Raw genomic sequence first — 7,656 nt, 5'->3', positions numbered from 1 at the left:
TTATAAAAGGCACAAGGAAAATACATGTAAAAATGGCACAGGAAAAGAAGGCACTTACTTCAGGGGTTGTGTGTGTGTGGGGGGGGGGGAATGGTACGGTACATAAAAAAACAACATTACAATATATATTTTAAATATTATGTTATAAAGGATGCTCGAACACAGGGTCCTCAATAAACCAACAATCCTTTAACTCGGCCACACCAAGGCTTATTAATGCTCATTACTGAGTGGAAAAGGCTTTATTATGCCTTATATAGGAGATCTACGTAATTTTGATTTGTTTAATAGTATTAGTAAAGTTTATTCTTTTATTTCTAAGTCCCTTCGGTCCACGTTTCCAGAACTACACTGAATTATAATAATATCGACTTTTATCTTTTAGTAGATTGTGACATTTCGCCAAAAAGTATTAAAATAATCAGTTATGTAAATTGATTTTATCCGCTGCACCTCTGGGTCGCTTAGGGACATTACCAGAGCGCTATATGCATTTGGTGGCGTCCTTCAATATACTTATTGCAACAATCTTGGTCTAAATGTGAATTGATTTTTTAGTCTTTTGGACACTATTAAAAATAAATACATATAAAAATATTTAAAAAACGCGATCCACAGAGAGAGAGAGAGAGAGAGAGAGAGAGAGAGAGAGAGAGAGAGAGCTATTGTAATGCCAAAGGAAGCATGTACAGTGCTTTAAATTGTGTCCTAGTGTTGAGCCCAGTCGTTGGTTTGTAGCTCCAAACAGCTAGTACAACTAAACCCATGTAGGAGTATTCAATTCTTGATGCAAAACTTGAAATAAAGTTGAACAGACTTCTCTTTTAAATCAAAACTGAATAAAACTTTTTTTTTTTTTGCACGTGTACACAGCGTTCAACTTCTATATAGATGTATGTAGAAACATGCATGAAAATAAGGATTCTTGAAACAAACTAGAACTCACTCAAAATACACTTCCTTCTGTCATGCGTCTCTCCCTTGTCCTCCCTTCAGTTTTCTCACTAGTACACGCATGGACTCGTGATTTCATCAGAATCTATTCAGTCTAGAACACAACCAAACTATCCGCCCACTTTTACTCATGGTTGCATCAGAAACACGTCCATGCACTCAATAGCACCAAGACACACAAGACCGATTGTCGCGCAAGCAACACACTTTAGTGCCACGTCCTTGTTCATGAAGAGCCCCCCCCCTTTTTTTTTTTCCCACTTTCTAAAAATAATATATACTTATGTCACTCGTATTGTGCTATATGGGGATAGATGTAATTTGCTGACACGACAGAGTATGTACTGAAACAAGGCTGACTCAATCACGATTGATAGGTCTGAAGGTTGAAGGTTAAACTTCAAGTGGGCTGTGACCTTGATCTCCGACGTGTAACCCTGTTTTTTTACAGACTTAAAGAAGAAAAAAAAAAACGGACTATGAAGATGAAACTAGAGGCTGGATGAATAGAAGAGGAGAGAGATGAAGAGTAGAGGACAGAAACATTGTAGAGGAGATATGAGGAGAGAGATGAATATGAGGAGAGAGAGATGAATATGAGGAGAGAGAGATGAATATGAGGAGAGAGAGATGAATATGAGGAGAGAGAGATGAATATGAGGAGAGAGATTAATAGAAGAAGAGAGAGATGAAGAGTAGAGGAGATACACGAATAGGAGAGAGATGAAGAGTAGAGGAGATACACGAATATAAGAGGAGAGAGATGAATAGAAGAGAGATGAAGAGTAGAGGAGAGAGATTCTTCTTCTTGAAACTGTCAGGAAGAGTTGAGCCTTCGGCTCTTGGAACTCTAGGCCAGCAAAAGTGAACAAAAGCTCCCTCTCACCGGCCTGAATGAGAACAGTGTACTGTCTGGCGGGTGGGTCAGACTCGCGGCAAGAGGCCGCGTACACTAAGACCCCCGCCATTTTCCTTTTCTATACCAGGCTAACCGCGCGGGTCACGCCATTTATGTAACTGCCCCTTGAGGAACAGCGCCTGGATTGTGACAATGTTGTTGGAGCTTTTTTACAACTCCGCACAGTGCAATGAGGATGCTCTCGCACCCCCTTAGGCACCCCCACGGGAGTCTTGTTTTGCTACCCTTTAGCCTAATCGTTTCCCCCTACGATCGTTTCCACCCGGGCGCCACTATGAGGCAGGGTAGCATGCTCGGGAGAGGAGAGAGATGAATAGAAGAGGAGAGAGACTAAGAGTAAAGGACAAATAAATAGTAGAGGAGATATGAGGAGAGAGATGAATATGAGGAGAGAGATGAATAGAAGAGAAGAGAGTTTAAGAGTAGAGCAGAGAAAAATAGAGGAGATTGATGAATATGAGGAGCGAGATGACTAGAAGGAGAGAGATGAATTTAATAGTAGAGGAGAGAGATGAATAGTAGAGGAGAGAGATGAATAGTAGAGGAGAGTGATGAATAGATAGATGAGGAGAGAGACGAATATGATGAGAATGAAGAATAGAAGAGGATAGAAATAAATAGAAGAGGAGAGAGATGAATAGAAGAGGAGTGATAAATGAAATTAAAACTTCCTTACTGGGGTGTCAGTGCGTTATTAGATTGGATGGGTGAAGGTCCTGATTCTGTTAAGGTTTTGTAAAGAATGGCGCTGTTTTTGGATTCCATTTTCCATGCTATATGTTTTCTTACTGAATCTGTCTCTCTCTCTCCTTCTTTCTCTTTCATTCTAACTATCTCATTGTCCGTCCCTCTCTCTATCAGGTCATATTCCTAGTTTGAACTGAGTCACTGCTTGCTTCTTATCTAGACACTCAAGTAGAACTATTGTAGATCATGTTTTAGTCACAACTGTCACGGATTTGTTCCACTGTCTCTAGCGACTCGTCCGCCAGAAAGTACTGTGGCCAGGTTTATGCTATTTTAAAGAGAACCAGTTTAATTCTCTAGGGGAAGTAAATTTTGAATTTTTCCCCGCTCAGGTTTGGTGACGCTGCAGACCCAGTCGATGCTGAAGATCTGACAGGTGTAGACAGTGCAGATCTAGTGGTGATAAAGACTGCACGTCTAGTGTGCGTAATATTGCACCACCAATAACAACCAGGCTGAAAAGAAAGTAGCACTTAGAAACTTCCTCTTGGCAATAGGTAGGAACTCTCGTATGCCATGCAATCAATCAGATTGTGCACGTGAGGCATAGAGCTCATTCCGTTTAATTAATACATTCAACAAAATTCGAAGCAGGGGGAATAATTACTATGTAATACCTAAAGCTAATCAAAGAAAAGCCTTGAAGTTAAGATCATACAAGTAAACCACAGGTTTAAACCTGGGACTTACATCTTATAACAGAATAAAAGGGAAATAACCTGTGACATAAAGTATATATATATCCAAAGTAGACGACGTTAAATAAATCATGTATAATACAGTAGGTAGGCCTAAATGTGTAGAGATAAAGGGGAGGGGGGTGTGCTTATAAATCAAATCTTATTCACAACATAGTGATGTTGAATATAAGTAGATTTACAATGACCGTGAATGCCTTAGGCTGATGTGGTATATCACACGTCGTCACTAAACTAAACGGACAAGTTATACAGTAAAATATATTCATAGATCTATAAAGAGAGCAGATCATTCGGGATCTTTTGTAAACGATCCGATCGCTCCAGTAGATCTAGATTAAATTATCTCAACGCTTGGTTGAGGACAATAATTAAACAATTAAAGTAGGCGTAAACAAAGCCCGTTGATAATAATCAATGTGTTGAAGATAAAATAAAATGTTACATAATTACAAAGTGTTAATGAATACACAAAATAATACACATATACATGATTTGTATAAACAAGAGCAACCTACCACGGTTGTTTAAAAATACAGGCGGCTATAAAATGGAAGCTAAGATTATTGCACCATCGTACAGACATCCTGCAGGGTGACAGGGGAAGACACATAGGGCCTATATGATTTGGTTTGATCTCGGGAAAGACTCATATATAGCAAGGTTTGATCTCGGGAAAGACTCATATATAGCAAGGTTCGATTTCGGGAAAGACTCATATATAGCAAGGTTCGATCTCGGGAAAGACTCATATATAGCAAGGTTTGATCTCGGGAAAGACTCATATATAGCAAGGTTCGATCTCGGGAAAGACTCATATATAGCAAGGTTTGATCTCGGGAAAGACTCATATATAGCAAGGTTTGATCTCGGGAAAGACTCATATATAGCAAGGTTCGATCTCGGGAAAGACACATATATAGCAAGGTTTGATCTCGGAGAAGACATATATATCTAGGTTCGAGCTCAGGAAAAACATATATATCTAGGTTCGAGCTCAGGAAAGACATATATATCTAGGTTCGAGCTCAGGAAAGACATATATATCTAGGTTCGAGCTCTGGAAAGACATATATATCTAGGTTCGATCTCGGGGAAGACACATATATAGCAAGACTGGTGTCTGGAAATTTAGGCATCGGATATTTAAGCAGCGGAAAATTAGGCACGGAAAACTAGGCTCTCTTTCATTAACAACCTTAATTTTGAACATAATTAAAAAGTTTTATCCTTAGGCTAAGGGCTATCGTTGACGTTATAATAAATATAGCAATTATAACAAGTCTACTGCATTTTCTTGATACAAAGGAAAAGCTGAAAAAACTAAAAAACAAATTACTATCTGGAGAAGGTGTGGAAAAGTGACTTCGGATTAAGAGTCATAACATAATTTATATCTAATTTCTTAAAAATATCGTATTTTATGATATACGTATTTTATCTTATGCCTATTCTATTGTATATTTTTTAATGCTGTAATTGTTGTGCTATGTAATCATCCTATTATATATTGAGCAAGTGTTTTATTTTATTATGTAAGCACCACAGTCATATATGATACCTAGACTGGACATGGAAATCTCTTTACACTACACAAAAATATCGTGAAAAACTTTAAAAGAAAAAAAAACATGAAACAAGGTGTTGTTTTGTAAAATAGTTGGTTAGTTAAAATATACTTCAATTTATACAGTTAGATGTAGCTTTCTGGTCTGGTAACAATATGAGGACCTTTGCATGGTATGTCGGCACACTACGTTATTGAATTCAAACTTGTATTTGTATCAGTGAAACCCTGATCTAAAGTAGGTCGTGATAACTTGTAAAATAAAATGTTTGGCATGTTTCGGATGTTCTTTCAGAGTTTACTCCCTTGTCCGAACCTCCCGCAGGACGACAGGGGATGGGAGCGGGCAGGTTTGAACCCAGGACCATCGATAAGTCCGATCGACAGTCCAGCTAGCAAACCGCACGATCGAGCAGCTATGTGCTATAGACGGCCCGTGTCTTTAATAGCTCCCAATCCCTCCCCTTCTTTTCCTCCTCCACTTTGCGGTGACCCACGTCCACCACTAACCACCCCCTCCTCCAGGTTTACGCCTTTCTCAAGCATCCATCGTTCCTGGTCAACAATAAAATCTCCATATAATGAGTTCCGGCGACAGTTATGACGGTGTCAAGGTCGCTATAGATTGCGACCCGTGCCTGCTATAGAGTAAACGTGTAAACGTTTTATTGTGCTCTAATAGTGTAGTATTGTTGGGGTGCCACAATATCAGTGCATTTCTTTTTGTTAATCTGGAATATATTTATAAAATACCTCTGACACACTCATTGATCAAAGAATCTCTTAAACTGTCATGCCAATTCGCATGAAATTTCGTACACATGTTCATTTTACCTCCTAGACGCTGAGAACTTTTTATTTTTAGCATTTCCCCTAAAGGCCGCATATAATGCATGTTTAAAAAATATCACATTCTTCTTCTTCTTCTTCGTTCTCATTGTTATGTTGGAGTGTTCAGATGACTAGACCAATACATGAGATGAACTGCGCAGTGGTTTCCAAATCAGGGAGCTCTCCATATAGTTTTCTTTCTATTGGGGTGTTTTGGGGCCAGTGTCTTATACGGGCCTCTTGGTAAAGAGAGCAGTTTTGGAGGACGTGGTCGGCATTCTCTGGTGATACTCCACATGGGCAGATTTCACTGGTTCCAATTTTGAGCTTCCGGTACATGTGTTGTCGCATTCTGTTGTGTCCGGTCATGAGTCGAAAGATTAGACGTTGGTCTTGTCGAGATAGCTTATAGTAAGCGTCATCTCTTTCTTGTGATTTGGATGAGAGCTCGTCCATTTCTCATTTATTTTATTTACAATTAATTTCTTCAATTCTTCTGGATAGATTGCGGAGTTTATTTGTGAGTTAGTTCTCTCACTCTTGGCGAGTGTGTCAGCCTTCTCATTTCCTTCTAGTTGTATATGAGCTGGTATTCATTGAATAAAAATATCACCAATTTCGTATTTTTAAAGCATTTCTTTTTTCTTTTTCCTTAAGTGAAGTTATGCCTTTGGTTTAATTATGCAATAAAAACTATCGTCGGTTCGTTCTTTTGTTGTTGAACCATAATAAACAAAATTAAACACCAACATTCAAGTGTAAAATGATTGTCAATTCTTTTTTAACATTTTGTTGTCAATGTCATTTTATCAATAGTTATTGTAGCCTATATTAAAATGTGTTATTGTTAGAAACAGGCCTAACATAGACATAAACAGAATGTTTTCAGGGATGTCATATTCTCTATTTTCCATAGTGATTCTCGATGGACACTATCAAACGCTTTCGTAAATGGGAAGCGTGGTCGAGAGGCTAAGTGCGCTTGAACTTGGCTTGTCTTGGCTACCGACTTGGGCAGAGTTGCGTTTACTGAACGAGTGTTCAGGCAGCACGGAAAACCAACTCCTGGATACCCCCTCCCCCCACTGGTCCACAATTGAGATGCATGCTATAAGCATGAAAGTAGCGCTATATAAAAGCTATAATATATATATATATATATGTCCGAAATGGGATACATTACTTTACTTTTTACTATTGCACATAATGTTTGTTTGTTTGTAAAATGTTTTACTTATTTCGGATGTTCCTTCAGAGTTGAAGATAATTACTTCCTAGTCCAAACCTCCCGCAGGACGACGGGGAATGGGAGCGGGCAGAGTTTGAACCCGGGACCATCGATAAGTCTGAACGACAGTCCAGTGCGCAAACCGCACGACCAGGCATGTGTCTTTATGTCTAAGTCACAAGAATAAGTCGTAATGAGAAGCCAGTCTCCCGCCTGTACGTCCCATTTTTGTGAATCTGCGCCATGTCGAGTGAGTGAAGCGTGTGAGATGGTACAAGTTTGCATTCATTGACAAAACACTTCACAGCCACACACCTGGGACACCAATCCGTAGAGGTACCGGGTAACATGACACCACCGTGCAAGGGTGGAGGGCGCCACAATAGTGATGGAAAGCATTCTTGTCCTGAAGAGACGTAGAGACTTGAAATTTATCAGGGGGGGGGGGTGGCGAGCAGCTTGTCAATTCATCGTGTTATAGTTATGTTATAGTTTGCTTTATTTATATACATTAAATTTTGACTTAATTTGATTTGTTATTAAGTGAATTTTTTTTGGATTATCTTTAAACATTCAGAACTTTTTTTTCTCGTAAAATGTTGTATTTAATAAAATATAAAACTGTTAGCGCCGAAACGTCGCATAACGGCACTAGTTTTAGATTTTTGTACTTTAGTTTTGAAGTCAAGCCATAATGAATAGCTTTCCGTCA

This window comes from Biomphalaria glabrata, chromosome 5 (assembly GCF_947242115.1).
Source record: "Biomphalaria glabrata chromosome 5, xgBioGlab47.1, whole genome shotgun sequence".
NCBI classification, from domain to species: Eukaryota; Metazoa; Mollusca; class Gastropoda; family Planorbidae; genus Biomphalaria; species Biomphalaria glabrata.
This window is presented reverse-complemented; position numbering follows the sequence as displayed.